Raw genomic sequence first — 19,632 nt, 5'->3', positions numbered from 1 at the left:
GTAACGAAAAAATAAAGTAAATGAGTAAAAATTGTCTCAGTATTAACAGTCACTTTACACGTATGTGTTGCTGCCACCTACCGGAACGAACAATTCGACCAGTTGTTTTGCACTCTTTGAAACGGAAGTAAGAAACCGGAAGGACCGTGGGGTGGCACCGTGTACACAGTGCCGCCTTTTTTTACCGAGAATCACTCACAAAGCTCGCGGCTCACTAAATGGAGCAGAATCACTTTGCAACAAAAATACTGCTGGGTTGGGGGTGGTTTGGTTTGTTCGGCGCGTTTGCCCGTTTGTTTGTTGGCTGGCCCGGGATCGGGGTGGATCGATCGCGGGAAGCTGTGTCGACGGTACAACACCAGCACACGCGGCCTCTCTCACTGAAACGGAACCTGCAACCTGTATCGTCGAACTGGATACTAAGGTGTGTATGTTCTGGGGAACGGCGGTTTGTATCGGTTAGTTCGACCGATTTGACAACAAAATTACGCTTCCACTGTCACACCACACGATAATCTTAGTTTGTACAAGTTTAATCTGCAACGAAAAGATTGTGAAGAATGAGTTAAGAAAGTTAGTGCTGGTTGAAGCGATGGTATGAATGAGTCTTAAAATGTACTACAAAAAAAGATCATAGAATCGATTTTGCGTGCTCCGATTTGTTATCTCTCGGCGTAATCTCTTTGCTTCCCGTCATAAACTAGACCTTAAAGAACGATCGCCAATAAGTTAATAAGCGTAATATACAGGTTTTGCAAATCACAAGTACATTCGGTTTGGTTTGTTGACGTTTCATTCACGGTTAGAAAGATTTTTTTTTTTTTGGGCAACTATTGGACGATGGCGTCGTTCGTGCGAAAATCTGGATCCCCCCATTTGCTTACGCTAAAAATATTCACAGTGTAAACTTCAAAATGCAATCTTCTCAATGGTTCTAATGCTTTATAAATGGTCACTCTCGTTGGTCGACCACTCGCGACGATGGTCTACTAATAGGCGGCCATAGCACCGTAACCGTTTGTAGTAAAAGGCAGACACAGGAGCAAAACAAAACCTACTCATTCTCGAAAACCGAATTACGGGTAAATCTAAATATAGCTCGCTAACTAGAAATACCAACAAAAAAAACATCCCATCCTAACTGCACGATGGTTCGACCGCGACCCCATGACCATCATTTTTTGCTTCTTAATCTTTTATGTTAGTGGAGTAGATACACATATTTTTCTCCTAGAGACAAACACACCGTAACACTTATAACAATAACACAAACGGAGACGTTTACATCCCACTCTCAGGCGTAGAGAGTTGTACGCGCGTTTAAGGCTGTACATACGAGGAGCAAGGAACGGGTGCAATCCGACCGTCCCGAGGTGTGTTGCAGTTTATGTTTGCATTCTGTGCACCACGCGCTAGAGCGACTTTTATGCGTATCTGTGTATGTGTGTTGGCTGTGATAGTGGAAAGCAATTGACGTATTTCTTTGATCAGCTGGAACATGACGTTTTGGAAGATTCTAGAAAAAAGTCTCGGTAGTCGACGTGGCTATCTACTGCTCTGTAATGTGTCGGTAGGAGTCTTCGACAAGCAGAACACAATAATGTCCTTTTGATCACGTATGAGATCGAGAATTCTGAGATGTACCGAAAATACTTCGAGTAAACCAACCTGCAGAGTTCGACAAATCGTATGTCTTTAATTTATATTATGAATAATAATTTATTATTACAAAAAAACTTCCGTCATATGCATACTTTTGCTCTATGGGAATCGTTTCAAGTGCCACGACGCAGTCCGGCAAATGATAAAAGCCTCAATCATGAAACATCAATCATAGCACGGTGACTCACGCCCGATTTCGCACTTTAGTCCGCTATTAGCAAAACGGAGAAGTTTTGCTCACAAATACAAGTGACATTAGAAGCTCAACCTGTCTAACCCCGTTATGATGTGGCCACCTACCATGCCTGCAAACGAGAAGCAACCCTTAAATTTTTAAAAGGGTTCTCCACTCTGTCAAAAGATTGTGGCGCAGCATGGAAGGTTTACTAACCTTAAACCCATGGACTGTTTGCACAAATCGATCACCACAGTACGGTTGACGCCATTTACGGTCAGTGCTACGGAATATGCGTGAGTGGTGATCGCGATGACGTACAGAAAAACGCATTCCTTGCCATTTCTGTCAACGTACTGCTATGGAAATGGATGCAAAATTCTATACTCTAATTAAAAGCACACCATTGTTCGCCCACGCTAACGGTTTAACGGCTTCACCAGAGAGTCTTCGTTTACTAGTTCGTTAAAAAGAAGGATATTGTTCACAGCACAGCGCATGATCCCTCGATCTCGATAATGGTTTGTTTAACGATATAATAAGCTCTGGGTGCTTTTGACATTAGACGCGTTCAGCTTGTTTGCTCGAACAACCAGAAAACATTGGAAAGAAAACACCAAACCGGATACTAAGCCAGTTTCCCTCTCTCTTGTACTCCTTCTGTACCGTTTTCCTTTCGTTGCTGATGTTGAGTCTATGCGTCTCTTCTGGCCCACTCGTTTCAACGCAGCTGATTCCTCAAGTGCTCATGGCTGGAGAAGGAGAGTTTAACTTACGAGATGGACCACCTTCGTTCGCTCGCATCGTTCGTTTATCTTGGCAAAAGTAGGAATTGCGGCCACGACAAGAAAAACGCATAATTATGGATCTTTGTTGCAGTGGATGGAAATGGGGATGGCCTTGGCGTATGGTATCGACTCTACGGCACACTACGCACTCAGTCGCTCCCCCGGCGGTTCCAGTTGGTTTGCAAAAGCAACCATTTGTTGCTAAGGTACGGTAGCAGTTAGTATCCATTTTCATGTAGGTACCGGACATGAACGTGTGTCCGGCTTGACACACTACATGATACCTTTTCATCCCATCATGATGCTCAGGTAATTTCTCTTTAACGGTATACACCTTGGTGGATTGGCGATTGGCTACCAAAGTACAGCTCGCACTGACATCCAGAGACATTCGGATTCGTTTCCAGCTTCAATCAAGGGCACCCGCTGCCTTCAAGCGCCATCTCGCACCGCCAATTGCAGTGTTTAGAAAACTTTCATAAAGTTCGTAGTCAGAGCGAGTTCGGAGTCCGTACAATCACCTCGTCTTCTGCCTTGAAATTTGCCTCCTTCATAAAAACGGCCAGTGGATTTTTTGAATGACCGCAGCACACACATATACACACAAACACACTCGGGAAACGAACAACTTTGCCAATATTTCGATTCAAGCGCCTCGCTGTCGGTGGCGATGGCTAAAATAGCAGCTCACATCACACATCATCATCAACATAACCCCGTGGTCCCGAGGATGCTGATTCATGCGTGACCGCAAATTTGCGATCTTCTTCGTGGTGATTTCCTTCTTCTCTCGCTCACAGCAAACGCGACACATACACACGCGTTAGTTGGTTGTGTGTGGCCGTGTATTTGTTTGAATGTGCGTGCGGTATGTTTCAATGTGCCTAGACTCACTGACACCATTGCAAACTGTATGTAACTCTCTGCACTGTGTCTCGCAGTGACGAACCAAACTAGGATTCTGCTGGATTGATTTTAGCAAAGCCAATCGGAATGTGGTTGATGTCTGGTTTCCCATCACACAAGCGTTGGTTTGTTTGTGCTTCTTTGCCGAAACACCCTTCAGAAAAGCGGATCAACAGCAACAAGGCTGACCTTTGCCGGCGTTTTCCGGCTGATCAGTTGCTCTTCATTTATACACACACACGCAACACACTCGTTCCACCGGTTTGCATTTTTGCCGATGACCTCCATTTATATGCACAGCGTGCGAAAGGATTTTTAAGCATACATACAATTCATATGATACATTTAAAGCCGTATGTCTCGCTCGCAACAACTGCATCAACATCATATGGCCGCCCTTGAACTTTCGAATTCGCAATGTCTCTCGTTCCTTCTTCCTTGTGCTAAAAAAGACCGTTTGCTAAAAGTAAAGTAATATTATCCCCACCCTCATTCACAAGTCTTTACCCCTGACAGCTAGCAATGGTGTGCAATGTGTCCAAAGTACTTCCTTCTGCGTTCCGATCGGTCTCGATAGTGGATTGAAAACTTCTAGGAATCACAATTTCCATAAATTATTTCCTTCTTACCAAACAAACCAAGCTTAGTACAGCTGCTACTACTTGTTCGTTAGCAACAGCATCCTGCGATTACTTGTTATTAAGATTCGAAGAATCCTCATTGGGATTCACTTCTACCAACACAACAAAAAGACCAGCCAGACGACAAGTGATAAAACAAAAAACATCAAACCCACATCAGCCACAGTGACAGTTCACTGGATAGTTAATTGTTTTTGTTTTTTGTTTCTTCCATTCACATGTTGCAAGGTTGTTCCGCTTCGGAAATGTACATCGTTCACACCTTGCCATTCACCGTGCTGCTTCCCGTTTTATGGACAACTATATTGTTCACAGGCGCTAAGGGAACTGTAAAGCAAGGAAGGATCGCCACAGCACGACGATGCAGAGAGAAAGTGGAGCAAACGCAAAAGTGAAACGGCCACAGTGAGGTACGGAAAAGAAAATACCGCGCGCGGGGTCACCCATATTTCCCCACACACACACCCCTTACACCCGCGTACACACATCCGCTTGTTCGACATATCTGTCAAAATCAGCTGCTCCACCGCGATGTGGATGGGTGGTGGGAGAATGTCAAAGATTGCCGAACAAGAGATTGCGTGTGGTGTTGCGCGCTGCTGGTTGTGTGTTTGCGTGTGTACGAGAGTGTATATCGAAGAGTATATGCGTAAAAAGTAGGAAGAACAAAACATAGTACTACACTTGATGCGCAGATGCCCATGGCGCACTTCCGGTGTGAGAGCTATATGTTTCGTTGTTGATATGTTTGAAGATAATTGTCTGACTTGCATCAAATATGTAACTGAGTGAGTAGAAAAGAACGATGAAGCTAGAAAACTATCCAACTTGGACATAAACATCCAAACATAATTAAGTGTTGAAAAAACTTTTAAAAATGCTTCCTTTCTACTACCGGAGATCCATCAATATGACCCCAAAATTCCAAACGATTGCGTGTGACATTGACTGTACCAACTGCTCTCTACTCGTCCACTCAAGTTGTGCAATCGCAGAATCAAATTACAAAACTGCATTCTGAGTGTTGCACCACGTCCTTGCTCATCCTCTTCATCATCTAGGTGAGCTAAATCTCAGCTGTGCTACTAAAAGTTCAGAGTCCTGCTCATTCTGCAATAGTGACCAACAAAGCGTCCGTACCCCTCCGAAGGTACACGTCATTGTCCACGGCATCAATTCACAAAAAGAACATCTCTCCTTCTCTCTCGCTTCACATCACACATACATCATCGGAATCAGCCGAAATGGACTTGCCCCTGTAGTAGCGTCCCGTAGTGGTGCACAAGGCAAGGTTCCCCCGGGTTTGCTAATCTACCCAATCCCATCATCCCACAAGCACCCAGAGACCATTTTACAATAGCAAAAGCACTACCACTAACACCGGAAATGCTATGTTGGTGTGCATGATGCGCAATGGAATCGCCCTTTTTTATCTCTCTCCTTCTCTCTCCTTCTCTCTCCTTCTCTCTCTCTCTCTCTCTCTCTCTCTCTCCATCTGATGCATAATGTAGTAATTGCATTCGGTTGCCATCCTGTCTTGGTACCACCGTCTAGGTCATCATCTAGGTTCTGGAACATTTTGTTGATGGCGAGAGATGCAGAGTTCAGCACAAAGAGGTATTATGAAAACACGCGCGAATGCAGCAGCAGCACAAGCATCGAAACAGTGTTTCATAACTGTTACCATTCTCCATTCCTTATCTTATCATTTGACTGTAATGCTTCGAAATCTGCAGTCTGCCAAAACACATGTTATCTTCAGAAGATCACATCGGGAAAAGTTATGACAGATAAAACTCAACGAGAGATACCTGAGCGAAGATAAGAGTATCAAAGATCTTCTCATGCATCTCACGTGGAATATCTGATCTGAAATATAATTGTTCTATTATCTGACACTTAACAAATTATTCTTAAAAATTTACCTTACTCTAAAGAATTTTTTAAATATAAGTGATTGAATCGTTCAGACTAGTGTTCCTCCTAACCTGTGTCCGTCCGGTACAATTTTCAAGGATACGAAAAAAAACGCACTCATTTTGTTTACCCCGGGGTACAACCAACGCGAGAACAGTCGGAACAGCAGCTCCGAACAAAAAAAAAATCTGCCAAACCCGACGACACAAGACATGACATTGAAAAATATTCCACGACGTTTGAGTGAAACCAACCCGCGCGCGTATACCGAACGCGGTTTGAAAATGTGCACAAAAATACCCTAACGCAAGCAGAGAAGACCCCGAACCTCCGAACGATATTGACGATTGCAACAAAATTTTGGCTTTGGTAAACATTTAACCAATCGCCGAAACGGATGGAAATGGTGTTTGGAAGCCATCGTGCACATTACAAAGTTGCTTAGGGTGGCATTATTTGCATTGACCTCGTGCACAACGCTGTCGCCTACAATGCTCCAAATTTTTGGTTTATCTAGCTTATTATCACACCACCAAACAATGCTTCTCATTGGGAAATTTTAAACCATTTTTATGCAAACGAATCGAAGGTCTGGTTTGTTCCGCGGGCGGTGGAGGATTTTTGCAATAGATGATGCGCAAAATGCCATTCCCCTTCTCTACTCCAAACGAGCAAAGTTTGCTCAAAAGTGAATGGTGAATTGCTCAGTGAATTGTTGAGAAGTGTTGGCGACTTGAAGCATAATCTCCATCAACCGTTGACATTTGCGCGATAAATGAGACCATTCACTCCCACAAGAATGATGGATTAGGCAGATGCCACACCTGTGTGCTGTGTCATAATGTCAACACTAGAGGGTGTTATACCTGGAGTTGTTAGAAGCAAAAACCTGTGCCTTTTCTGGAACAAAATTAAAAAAAAAACGCGCTAAGTCATTACATATTTTATGGATACTTCTCAAAAACTATATAAACCCACTCGCCGTTTCTAAATGCTGATAAAGGGAAATGCATATGTTAGCGTGCGACGGGCCAACTTAAGAGAATATCGCAAGCGGTTATGAAATCCTCGACCACTGATATAGAAACCGCCAATACATTAGCGAATCAGCAAAAATAGATACCAAAATCATTAAAATTATTTACGGAAGCCGGTGCGATTGATATCCGGACCATCCAGACCTTCTCCGCTTAATAGTGAGACTGTCCATTCAATCTACGTGGTATCAATAATTCTACTAATCCGTTAATATAAGACAATCCCCCATCACCTACTACCGGTCGTTAAGCCAAGAAGAAGAAGCAACCGATATTCAAGCTTACAATGCATCTTTATCATTCACTATCAACTCAAAGCCATTGAAAACAACATGTAGAGGGCCCACTTGAGTTTTTGAACCGCGCTTGATGATCTCTTCTCATTTTGTATGTTCACGTCCGGTTTGGGTTGGGTCGTGACTGTTTTCCCCACACAAAGTAAACCATCAAACCAGTAACAGTAACAGCAGCAGCTCATCTTTCATCTTGGATCAGAGTTTTGGTTAGAAATTGGTAGTCGAAAGCGCACTGCGCGGCGTTTCACCTTCGCTATAAGATACGCTTTTTATTGAAGACTCTCCCAACAAAAAAAAAAAAAAAAACAAGCACACACTCGCTCACCAAAAAGCCCTCCACCTGAAACCCATCTAAACCTGCATATTTTTTTCTATTCCCATACTATAACAACGATGTACTATTTTTGTACTGCAATATCACACCGCTGACCAGCTGAGTAGTAGCAGCTTCAGCGGAACAACATGAACACACAGCTGCGGCCTGATGGCAAGAAGTGAGAGTTCGGCAAATTGGCAGCTGGGGTTTTCGGGGGGATGTGCGCGTCAACCTGTGCAGCAGCACAGGCCTTACTAAAAGCAGGAAAGAAAACTCAAAACGCACAATCAAAGCTGGCTGGACGGTACGCACCTCGTCGGTCCGTGGTCTTCGGTAGAGTGGAACGAAAAATCGAAAGTTCTTCACCACGATCCACCCGAATTATATTCATTAATACTAGCCAAACATTGCCCTACAAACCGAAAAAAAAGACACACACGAAAACATTCACCGTGAAATAGGAAACGCGCTCAGTTCATGATGTAAAGGGGTTTTGCACACTAGCACTACACACCGTGGCACAACAGTACTAGGTACTATAGGAGGGCATGCGAAATACAATCCGAAAACGGAAGCTGTACGGTGTCCGACCGTTGTGGACTGGAGTGGAAACAATTACAAAAACATGCGGCATCATCCGGTGAATGTTAAGCGAATCTATCAAGCGAAGTACCATTATCTGCTTAAACTGGCCGGTAATAGTCCGCGTTGGGAGATTGATCTGCTCCTGGAATGAGACGGAATGTGTACACATCGCTCCAAAGTAAATGGAGTTAAAATAAATGGGCCGATGGTAAAGCGACAACGGTGTTATCTTCATACGGCAGGACCTGACTTCAAATCCCTTCCGGTTTCCCCGTAGTCTGGACTGACTGTCCAACTACGAAGTAGCAACAAGTCTCATAAGCCATATGAGATTAGATGAGCGGCTTGCCCTAGAAGGTTAAGCAAAGAAGAACTAAATAAAAACCAAAACAAAACTGACATAGTTAATAATCAATAACTTAATACAAAGGCGATCGCTATATAATCTTCGATATACTACATCAGCTGAGTATGTGTAAAGAGAGCTTTCTGCAACAGACATTGACCACATTTCCTAAATTTCCTTAAGTTCACTAGTCACACGTGTGCTAGTCACGTCATGAAAATGACGCCGAACGATTCAAGTTATAGAATCTGTAGATTTCTCTGGAGATGGGATCTGTAGATGGGTCCGGAGAGGCTTTCCGCCATCATGCATCGGCTGATTGGTAAGATTTGGGATCAGGAAAAACTACCGGACGAGTGGAAACTGGGTGTCATACACCAAGTGTACAAAAAGGGCGACAGGGTACAAAAAGAGCGACTCTTCTGCAGACTGGAGCATCAAAGCGACGAAGACAAAATACCTGCTTGACGGAGGCTCTGACCGTGATAGAGCCCGACTCGGAAGCAGAGTATCAGTTGACGGCGACGATCTCGAGGTGGTAGCGGAGTTCTGCTACCTTTGTACAATCGTAACTTCGGACAACAACGTAAGCAGCGACATTAGAAGGCGCATTGTTCAGGGAAATCGGGCCTACTACGTACTCCACAAACTCCTGCGATCCAGAAGACTTTAACAACACACGAAATGCACGATTTACCGCACCTTGATACATCCGGAAGACCTCTAATGGTTACGAGTCTTGGACTATGCGAGAAGGACGGCAATGCACTTGCCATTGTCTAACGGCGGGTGCTAAGGACTATCTTTGGCAATGTGTGCGAGCAGGGCGTGTGGCGAAGGAGAATTAACCACGAGTTAGGTGATCTGTTTGGCGGTGCTGATATCCTGACGGTAGTCAAAGCCGGTAGGATACATTGGCTGGGGCACGTGATGAGGATGCCGGACTCATGCCCCACCAAGAAGGTGCTCGTCAGCGACCCGTTCGGCACGAGACGTAGAGGAGCACAGTGAAATAATTGGCTGGATCAAGTGGAGTCAAACCTGTCGGAGAACCGATGCAGCCGTGGATGGAGGACTGCAGCGCTAGACCGAGTTTCCTGGAAACTGATTGGAGACCTGGCTATGTCAACGCAACGTGCTCAATCCTTAGCTGGCCAAGTAGAAGCAGAAGAATCTGTAGATTTCGTTGTAGAAATCAATTTAATACGAGTTGTCAGCTTGGTGCCGTCTATTTGCACATTAAAAACATGTAATCAGCATGCTAATAAATGCAACTACTTAACGCACAGCAATTGCACGCATCTAATGTTGACCTTAATTGCGTAGTTTCGTCCGTAAAACCAGCTGTCGATTTATCAGTTCCTCGTCAATGTCTCCCGAAACCCGATAAGCCTTATCGCATGGTCAACCAACACAAGGGACCCATGCATGCTCTGGCTGGCAAGAAACACCCGCTGCTTCAGGTCAAAGAGCGGAGCTACTATATACACCAGATGCGAGTTTGTGGTGCGATAGCATACAGCACCACAAACGGATCGCTTTTTTTCTTCCCATCGGAAGGACGACTTGAGGACAGCGCCGGCAGTAGCAACGAAGAAACATCGAACGCATTTCGTTGCGGTTGCGCAAAAATTGCGTCTCAAAAATTAAGTAACGCGGAATATGTATGTGCGCGCACGGGGTCCCGCACTCGGCGTTGCATACGCGTTGGAAAGAACACATACACAACGATCGCAAAATGTACGCGCGCACGTTGAATATTAACGCAGGCGAATGTTGCGCGCCGACCAACATCAATCCTCCGCCTTCTTCCCGATCATTCCAAAAGCGGTATGTGCACAGACAGGCAGACGCAGAATGTGCCCCACACGGTTGATCACTCAAAACTCTCTCCGGCGTTTTTTAAACCGCGAGGAAAGATGTTTCAATTCTGATCGCATCAAAGCTGCAACAACTATCGCGCCGTCCCCTAAAGGTGGGAATTGTGGATGGGCCAATGGTCAGTTCTGTTGGAGCTTTTTCCCCCCTTTCGCTTCTCATGCTAATAATGTCGGGCACAAACACACAGCACAGCGAATAATCAGCTTTATTGCGTGTGCGTGACTTATTTCGCTTTTTTTTTGTCGGTACGTGACTAACCCACGCGCTCCAACCATTTTCACGCTTTTTTAAGCAACATTCAAACAAACGTCAATCAGCAATGGCCACGCCGGGTGGATTACGGAATCAGTTGTGTTGGGTGCTCTGTCTGTCGCTCGCACTGACCAAGAGACATCAAGTAGTCGTTGAAACCAATACTCGAAACGCGCACACATTCAAAAACCGCCCACTGCGGTGGTGTGTCGGTAGGGTCGCCTTCTTCGGTGTCCGATCTCTCTATCGTTCCCGACCGACCTAAGACAAACATTTCACACCTCAAACGTATTAATGCGCTCGTTATCACACTTCACAGTCGCGGTAATTTTCCATTCGATTGTCTTCCAAATAGCGCGCGCATTTTACGAATTGTACAAGCGACTTCTCCTCAAATCGGGTTTTCCAGAACCAAAACCGGCGAGTGTGTTTTATGTTTTTTGATAAAAACACCTGTTTACCGTGCGTAATACAGTCGCGAAAACAACCGCAGCTTATTATCGTCCTTTCCGATTAAATCCAGCGAGCGAATCGTTGCGTGTTTGAACAACAGTGCATTGTGGGTGGGATTTACGCTTGCAAAATTTGATTTACAGTTGTCGGAATAGTTGGTGTCGAATAGTTCGTAACATAATGCCTGATCAACACATGTCTTTCAAAATATTTTGAATATTTGATTCCCTATTGGTAGGCAATCGTATTAGCACCAGGGATCAATTAAGTGGAGGCCATATTTGTACTGGTTTTCACATGGCAGGACTAGGGTTCAAATCTTATCCGCGCCGTTCCCCCGTATTGTGGGGACCGACGTTCCAACTACGTGGTACCAACAAGTCTAGTAAGCCATTCGATGGCCGGCTTATCTTAGTGGGTCATTAAGCCTAGAAGAAGAAGAGAGCTAACTGCCTAAGACATCTAGGGTGGTGCGTAGGACTAGGAGGCACATTAGTCATAAACGTTGGTGGAAATTTGCATAACTCTTACGAATGCGGACGAGAACTTACTAGAGCCTAGGAAATTGTACGACATTAACAATTAATTATTAATATTAATTTACTATTTCCGGTTCCGTGGTAGCCGGAAATTTGGCGAAGCGAAGCTACAAAGATACCGGTCTTCAATCGACAGGAACGAAGTTCAAATCCCATCCGGATCATTCTCTCGTAGTAACAGGACTGACTATCCATCTGCGTGGTGTATCAGTGAGTCTATTAAGCAATTAGATGGCCAGGATTCTAGGACACGAGAAGGGCCGTACAGCCAGTGAGATCAGGAACTGAAATATAAACAACAAACGACTGGACGTACGGATCGTTCCTAAGGAGTGAGGACTTCACAATGTGCGATTCTAGATGCACTAATCATAAGACTTAGCTGGCTTGAATTGTTCATTAGTATATCAAAATGGTTAACTGTTTCAAACAATGAGACACTTGTTTTATGACCTGAGAAACGCGAAAATTAAGAGAATGTCGGAAAATCGTATGTCGAAATGAGGATTAGACACATTCACTTCTGACTCTTCTATGCATAAAATTATTCAATTTTTTTCTTAAAAATTACTCTTGCAGAATATCAGATATTGGTTTATCTTAGCACAAAATGTAAATATTCCTCGGCCACCCAAGGGTTCCGATTTCTAAAACCGACATTTCAACGCTAAGCAAAAGATGTTCGACATCGTATCATTAAATCCCACACCAGTGAGAGAAAGAGTTTTATTCGTTCGCTCGTAAATAAAGGTCAAACTGCAAGATGCTGCACGGGGGAGTTTACATATACAATCCTCCACACGAAAAAAAGAAGGCAAACCAGTTGTTGCACTCCAATGGTGGTGGTGCAAACATAGCACGGGTAGGATAGTGGCTCTTTACTTCCAGAAGAGCCATAACCACCGAGGATAGCAAGACTGTAAAGAGATCAGAATGTTTGTGAAGGTAACCGCAACCTGCTTTGGTACTGAGGTACCTAATACGAGCATACTGGGGTTGAGAACTACAGTCGAACAGACGCAGGGTTGTGTTTCCTGCCAGAGTGTGAATTGACACATGAATCCGAATGTTTTGGCCTACAACCAGCTACACCGAGCTTTAGCCAACACACCCTCCACACGCAAACGAACCATAGCATAATATAGTCATTTTCGTCATTTTCCTATGGTTTTATGGTGAAGTTTGAACTTTCGGAGACAGGTATCGTGGGCAAACCTGCAATGATCGTGGATGGTGCTGCATGGGTGAAGCTGGGGCTGTGAATACATGAGTCCAAACTATTCTTTTCGATCTTGTTTGTCTTTTTTTCTCTTTCTCTCTCTCTTCCCATTCCTTCACTTGCAAGTGAAGGAAAGCATTCCTTCACTTGCAGGAGGAATCCATTATGCCTCTCGTACTTTGGGTCTATCGAACACAAACAAAACGATAAAAGCGGTAGCAAAACATAGAAGTAGCTCGTTCCTTTGTGTATGCATCAACTGGAAAAAGGGCAATCTCTAGTTCCAAACTAGTGCAGAGATCGTTTCTACATCAATAAAGAGAGCAGTAATTTTGGAACACACCGAAAGCTGCAACTGTTTTAGAAAGATTTATCCTGTCGCGGTGGCCATTTTCACTGTTACACTACTATTTTCCCAGAATACATATTGAATGTTTTAAATCATTAGATGGCGTGTTTGCAAACAGTACCTAAGCTACAACTTGACATGATGCCGAGAATGGAAGAGTATCCGTCCGAAGTCATCCCCGCTCTATGAAGAGTCGTGGATGACAAATATGAAGAATCGATTCGTTCGTTCTTTTGAAAGAATTACAATCAATTGTAGGGTTGTCTCTTTCAACTACATTCGTCGCACAAACAGTTCCTAGTGGCCTAACGGTTCGATACAGCCTACAGAAAGAAGTAAGCCTAGGCGAAAAGCCGTCACTTTAACTCAATTTAGGTCTGCCGCGATTCCTCCAGCGATAAGGACGGCCTAAAACGATTGTAGTCTGGTTGTCCAGTGCCATTCTCATGACATGAACAGCCGAAAGTAATGAGATCATCGGGCAGTTCACAGAGCTCGTCCTTAGAGTCGAGATAGAGGATGGTTTCGTCAGTTTTGGAAAAAGTTCATAACTACGGCAGGAGCTTCGTGTCTAGCAGTAGAGTTGCGAGTGGATGGACAACACAGCTATAGCTGCACCATGTCAAGGAATCCAGATCTTCTGAGTTTGTATTGCCCAACAAATTCAACTATGAGATATTTCCTGACCTTGTTGGTCATCAATAATCCAATTAGAACCATCATCCACCGATCATCCGACATCGAATCTGTCATTGGCAAGAGTGTAACCATGGTAATTGCAATGTGACAATTACGAAATCTCCCATCACACACGGCCGCATTGGGCGCTTTAGTTACAGCCTAGATAATCCATGTTTCCAAATGTCATGCTGTAAGTTTTGGGTTTTTCTGCACGTTCGTTTACTTCGTCACGCTCATGCCTTGAGTGGCCTTATAGGTGGGACAGGTGGGATCTGGAACCACTGGCCTGTGTTCTCCACCTTTTCCCGGTTGGAGTTCTCCGTCACACTCCAGCCATTGTTGCGTAGAAAATGGCATGTTGCATTGTTAGCTTAGGAAAATGCAAGAGCCACGCACATCCCCCACCTTTCCTCCTCATCAGTCATACTACATTCAAGAGTGTGCGTGCGTGTGTATGGCGGTATTGCAAGCGCGTTGTTTCCAACCACTATGGCAAGAGTTCGATGACGCTTGGAAGCGGATTTGGCGATTTCATTTTCACTTTCTATCGACAGGGGGCAACACGGCTGGTCGCCGTCGTCATTGGTAAATTGGCAAGCAAAAACATCGCCAAAAGAAGAAGCACACCACAATATTACGCACTGACGAAAACTTCTCCCGCAAAATTTACACACACACGAACGCGAAAACACACTTTTTTACAATCTTCTTCAAGCGAAGCCGCTAACTGCAATTTTCCAGTTTTGGTTTTCACTTTTCCACTGCTGCATTGATGAAGGTGTACCTTCGTACCTGCGCAAACTTTTCACACAGCCAATCGAACGAAATTGTGCTGCTTGGATCGTCTATTTAGTTTGACTGCTGTCAGGTTGCTTTCCAACGGACAAATGCAATGACAGGTAAGTGGCTCTATTGTTTGTGTTTCGTGTGATTTCAGCATTAACTGTATGCTTACTGTAAAGGGACCGAAACCCCATTCATTAATCGTTTGCATAATATTTTCTGTACAACTGAGCGACGATTTCATCAGCTGGTTTTGACGTTTCTTCATTTTGGTCAAGGGACCTGAACAAACCATCCTTCCAATTATGCAAACGGTTGAAAGTATCAGCATTCGTAGAAACTAAATTAATGTTTCACATCCTTTGAACGGATGAACAGGAACTGTCAACCATCTGCTAAAACTGTATCCAACGAGTTGTATATGCCACGTATGCACCAAGCTGAAATGGGGGAGGCTTCGTCTGGATAAATTCTCAACACAGGCAACATGAACGAGGTGACTATATAATCTGCAACAATCATATCAGCCAGCACTTTAAACAGCGAGCACACACACATACATACACACAATGCACTATTTCTTCTTCAACTCCTATTTGGTAGTTGTAATAGTTTTCTTTTCTCTTTGGCATCAAACACACAAAAAAAAGGTCATCACCACCATGCAAGTTTCGCACGCCAACATAGTTGTGTGTATTGTTAGTTTAATTGTTCTTGGACACGCAACAATGAGGCAAAAAGAAACTGCGTACACCATTCAATGGGAACCGTCTTTATTTCCCCGCTCCTAACCACAAAACCACCCTCCGTCCTTGTCGCCCCTGTCGTCGTGAACTGTGTGACGTTGATGTGTGAAATGTGTGACAGAATTGTGTTCTTGGATTTTGTAAATGCATTTTTTTAAGGGTGGTGTGTTTTTGGCTCATAGAAATTGGAACGCAATGTTTAAACTACATTCGAAGATGGTCCATCTGAAGGAATTATGAAACACGTACACATACACACATATATTTCACAACTCCACTGCTAATGCTGCTGACTGCACGTAGCGATACTGGCTAGGTACTGCAATCAATACACAAACTAATGCTCACCGCCAGATGACATTTAAAATCATGCCCGAAGGTATTCAACAATCACGACCGAGCAGCTCTCGAATGGCAGCCATAACTGAACACTGAATCAACGGTGGAAAAACAGAAACGGTACCATACCAAACAGGTACCGATTGTACGTTTCCCTATGCCACGTTTGTATGAGTGGTCGTTGTTGTATAGGTTTGTGTGTGTGTGTGTGTGTTTGCTGCGGTGCACTAGTGTTGGTACCAATGGAGAAGGACAGAACCTCCCTTCTACACCACCCCGGGGGTTCATGTTTTCTGCCACCCCGTACAAAACGGTTCATATATACAACAATACTTCTCATACGCGGCACTACATTCTTTGTTTAGGGGCAACCAGTATGTAAAGTTGCCATTAAGAGGTAACCAAACACACACACAAACAATCTTGCAACAGTGAAGGGAATTTCCTGCTCCGGGAAAAAAAAAAACAAGTCCGTGCTTAATAATCAATCCATTCATTAATCAATTCATCCATCGCAAGCTCAAGAACAAAAAAAGGTAAACAAATTTACAACCTAAAAAACTTTTTTTGGCATTATTTCACTATCTAGTTCCTTCGTTATGTTTTACGCACACTCGACACACACACACACGCACATTTTACACCCTTTTGCTTGCTTGCATGATCCCGCACATACGTATGTTCAATGCGGGTATATTGCTGTCTCGTGCTATTTACGTCTATGCTACATATCGCTTGCCTTGTCGCACCGACTCGCTAGCTTTCTCTCTTTCGCTGGCGATCTATAAAAGGCAATCGCGAAGCAATAGCAACGCGTAGGAAAATAAATACACCAACACAACCGTTGCTGTCTGTCACCAACACCACTACACACCTACAACTAGCGTTTAGTTGAGTTTTTGATGGTTTTTGGTGTGTTTGGTTCCGATTTGCTGCTTATGCTCTCCTCTCTAATCAACAATATTATTTTTGTTTATTTAGAGGCTTTGAACAACAAAACGGACATGTCATTGATTACTTACGACTCGTTTCATTCATTTGCACTAATGAGACAGTGCGTAGATGTGTGAGTGTAACAGTATGCTTGTAAAAAGCATATAGTAAAGAAAAACTCTACAAAACAAATTGTCTAGAATGAAGCTAACGAGTAAAATATGTATGTACGCAAAGTCAAAGCACAATACAATTAAAAGCATTTAAAAAACAATAGCCAAGAGAAGGAGAAAGAGAGAGAGAGAGAGAGAGAGAGAAAGAGAGAGACTGAGAGAGTAAAAAACATATCCGCGGAGAGTGACAGATGCAGAGGGCCTTAATTACTGCACGAAACCAAAAAATAATCTGAACGTAAGAGAGTATGAAGAGAGGAAGAAATTTCCTGTAAAGGAAAAACAAAACAACTGAAATTTTCACTAGTAGTATTAGTTGCAATATCTAGCGTATCAACATACACTCCCATGTACACAACCCAATGGATGCGCTGCTACAATTCCCGTCGCACACATCTACATACACCTTTCGCCCATTTTCATGCTGCTCCATTATGCGCTGTATGTGTATGTATGTGTGCGTGTTTTTGTGTCGATGGTTGAATTGTTGGAAAAATTGGAGTTCCCGGTGGGGGAGAGATGGGCGAGCAAAACATGCCCTTACGCGCATTCCACAAATTCGCTAAACCATTTTTCCATTTGCGTTGAACAGTTTCCAGCACAGCAGCAGCCAGACGAAAAGGATCGGATGTAAATATGTTGGAACGGAACGAGGCATCGTGTTTTTTTTTTTGTCTATCCTCGCTCACTTTCTCTTTCTCTGTTTCGCATGTTCTCCTTCGATGTTGCTGCTGTGGTGGCCACTCTCTTTCTTTCCTGTTTGCTGCTTCGATCGATGAAATCTTTCCAGAATGCAACCCTTTACATGTTGTCGTCTCTTTGTCCACGGTCCGTATCGCGGTCGATGTGTAACGGTGCATCAGGGTTATTGATTAACCGTTCGTTGGCAGATTCCGATCCAGAGTAGGCCATGTTCGGTGCTATTTTTTCACACAAACACTCACACACACAAACAAATGATTTCGGGTTGTGCAGGACAACTTAAGTTGATCAGTTGGCATCCTTTGGTGTAGAGCAGTAATTTCTTAGTAATCACTTCAGCGTAATTTTAACACAATATCCATTGTTGTATTGAGGAGGGACATCATTATCTTCTTTTTCATCTTCTTGTTGGCGCTTTAAAGCTGCATTGCATTAAATAACCTTCAACCATTTAAACAGCTGACAATTACCGACATCCAAGTTGTGGCGACAGTTCGGGGTTTCCTCTCACTTCATGTTTTCTGTCGCCTTTTTGTAAGAAATCACTAGAAGAAATGAATTCCAACTGCTCTCACACAGCTGCTGGTGATTGCTTCTTGTATACATGAAATACACACACATAAATTCACCAATGCAAACACACGCGACGATGGCGAACTATCACACAAATTACCACGGTAACACAACGGTCCTCTCTGCTCTGGTGTGGATGCTGACAGTTGCTGATGGTCGCGTTTTACTACCAATGTGTGTACTACACAACCATCATCATCACCATCATTATCATCATCATCTGTGCTGCGCTACTAATACATATCGCCGTACTCTCGTACTATGGACTGTGCGGCGAGGTGAGGACGTAACCGTCCGCCCGCTGTTCGCTGCCATAACCCGTACCATCGCTAGTCCCAGATGATCTGCGTGAGGGGGAAGCGGCAGCCCCAAACGTGAAGGGGGTAGGCGAAAGCGGATCACAATCGGAACGTCGGTTCCGTCGTCGTCATCGACCATTCCCTCACAAAGCAGCCCACCAACGGGAGCAACCGTAGCCATTCACACGGGACAAACGGAGATAGAGAGTCGAAAAGAAAAGGCTAGCAAAAGAGCGACCTCATATCCATTCGTTGCTGCCAGAGCGAGACGATTGCTTACGGTATGCGAGATCGGAAAACGGAAAAGCGAGAGAGCGAGAGATTACGCATCGGAGCTACGTATAGGGACAGCGAAAAAAAAACTTCGAGAGCCGTCCACCATAGCGAATTTTTTTTCTTCCTTTTTCTGCTCTGTGCGGGCCACTTTTGACGACGATTTTTCGGCACTTTCCACACACTTTCGCTACTGTACTCGAACGTTTTCACACGGGGCACGCTGTTGCCTGCCGTTAAATCACAATTTTAGTTACCTGATACGCAAATATGCAAGGTAAAAAGCAAAGATTTTCAGCCAGGAAAATCGAACGAACTCCGCGGAAGATGGAAAAATACCCAAGTGACGAATTTTGACATCGTTCGCGTTGTGCTGTCCAGCTGTCAACTGTCAGTGGGTGATTGTCAATTTTCTTTTCTTTTTTTATTGACAACCTAATTTTAATATAAAATTACGCTTCATTTGGTGAATAAAGTAGATTTCATGCATTTTCTGGTAAAGAATATGTTTAATTTTTATTTAATTAGTTATTGAAAGAAAGAAGAATTCGTCAATAAGATTTCATTACACCAGAGCTATCAATTTTCTCTCGTGTACAGTGTAGTGCCACGCAACGGAGACTAGTGAAAGCTACCCATTCTTGCATTCATGTGGTTCCGAATGCTGTTCAAGCAGTACAGCGGGATGCTGATATGCAATTACAATATTTTTTAATTTATAAGTTTAAACAAATAAACGCTTTGCTCCTAGTTATACTCCTGGTTATT

At 43.8% G+C, this 19,632-nt stretch overlaps 1 protein-coding gene and 1 long non-coding RNA gene across 2 annotated transcripts in view; one reads left to right on the top strand and one right to left on the bottom strand.

The window, feature by feature from the left end:
* LOC126564281 (actin-binding protein WASF2) overlaps nt 1-19,632 on the top strand; it is a 501,777-nt gene that overhangs the window by 91,082 nt on the left and 391,063 nt on the right. The gene's annotated exons all lie outside the window — the stretch shown is intronic.
* LOC126565920 (uncharacterized) lies at nt 503-19,237 on the bottom strand. The gene is made up of 2 exons (XR_007607104.1): nt 19,122-19,237; nt 503-537 (listed from the first exon to the last, which is right to left on the bottom strand). It is a non-coding gene; the product is annotated as an uncharacterized LOC126565920 (long non-coding RNA).

This window comes from Anopheles maculipalpis, chromosome 3RL (assembly GCF_943734695.1).
Source record: "Anopheles maculipalpis chromosome 3RL, idAnoMacuDA_375_x, whole genome shotgun sequence".
Taxonomy (NCBI): Eukaryota; Metazoa; Arthropoda; class Insecta; order Diptera; family Culicidae; genus Anopheles; species Anopheles maculipalpis.
The sequence above is the reverse complement of the archived record's forward strand: the minus strand, read 5'-3'. Positions and strand labels throughout refer to the sequence as shown.